The following is a 1,341-nucleotide window of genomic DNA, read 5'->3' on the forward strand; positions in this document are numbered from 1 at the left end:
AAATTTCAGAGATCTAGAAAGGAGAAAGCTTTAAGGTCATGAACAAGAAGAGAGAGAGAGAGAGGGAGAGGAGAGAGAGAGAGAGAGAGAGAGAGAGAGAGAGAGAGAGAGAGAGAGAGAGAGAGAGAGAGAGAGAGAGAGAGAGAGAGAGAGAGAGAGAGAGAGAGAGGGAGAGAGCGAGAGAGAGAGTGTGTGTGTGTGATTCACAAAGGAGTACATAGAAAAAAGAAGAGGAGACAAAAGAGAAAGAAAACCAAATAATAACCCCAAAATAAGAACCGTTTGCTCTCACTCACTCACTCTCTCTCTCTCTCTCTCTCTCCCTCTTCCCTTTCCTCTCCCTCCTCTCTCTCCCTCCTCCTTTCCCTCTCTCTCTCTCTCTCTCTCTCTCTCTCTCTTTCTCTCTCTCTCTCTCTCTCTCTCTCTCTCTCTCTCTCTCTCTCTCTCACTCTCTCTCTCTCTCCCTCTTCCTCTCCCTGTCTCTCTCTCTCTCTCTCTCTCTCTCTCTCTCTCTCTCTCTCTCTCTCTCTCTCTCTCTCTCTCTCTCTCTCTCTCTCTCTCTCTCTCTCTCTCTCTCTTTCTGAACTTCATCCGAGCGCCAACTGTTCCCTGCCTGCTGTTAAGGTTCACGGTGGCTGACTGACAACACTTGGTGCTCAAAATGCCTGGACTTTCTCCATCAAGGTCATTGTGTTGTATTAAACCAAGTAACGGATGGGAGGAGAGGGAATGGGGTGGGGGGGAGAGGGAATGGGGTGAGGGGGTGGGGGAGGGGAAAGGGGGGAGTGGTATTCCTGTACGACTCTCCTTCCCTCCCCCTCCCCCCTTCCCCTCACATTCCTCCTCTCCCCCCCAATTGGTTCCTTTTCGCCTGCCTCCTCCCCCTGTCTCCCTCTCCTCCCCTCCTCCCCCCTGTCCCCCTCTCCTCCCCTCCTCCCCTTCCTACGGGATCCTTTTCACCTCCCCCTACCCCCCCTTTCCCCAGCATTCCCCCTCCGGCTCCCTTTCAAGGTTGTGGTGAGGTGACAGGGCGAGGGAGGAGGAAGAATGAAAGGAGGAGAAGGGGAAAGAGGAGGAAAGAGGGAGCTGGAAGAGAGGAGGAGAAATGTAGGGTAGTGACCATTTCATTTGTTTTTTCTTAGTTACTCCTTCGTTATGTAATTTCCCGTTTTTCTTATTCTCTTATTTATCTATTCATCACGAGTTATTTTACTGCCTTTATTCATCTTTTTTTCTCTATCTCCCCTTTCCTCATTTTCAGTTTTGGAAATCATCCTATTCCCCCCACCCATTTCTCGATCCCCACTCACCTTTTTCTCTCTGTGTCCCTTCCCTTGTCCT

Source organism: Penaeus vannamei, chromosome 17 (assembly GCF_042767895.1).
Source record: "Penaeus vannamei isolate JL-2024 chromosome 17, ASM4276789v1, whole genome shotgun sequence".
NCBI lineage: Eukaryota > Metazoa > Arthropoda > Malacostraca > Decapoda > Penaeidae > Penaeus > Penaeus vannamei.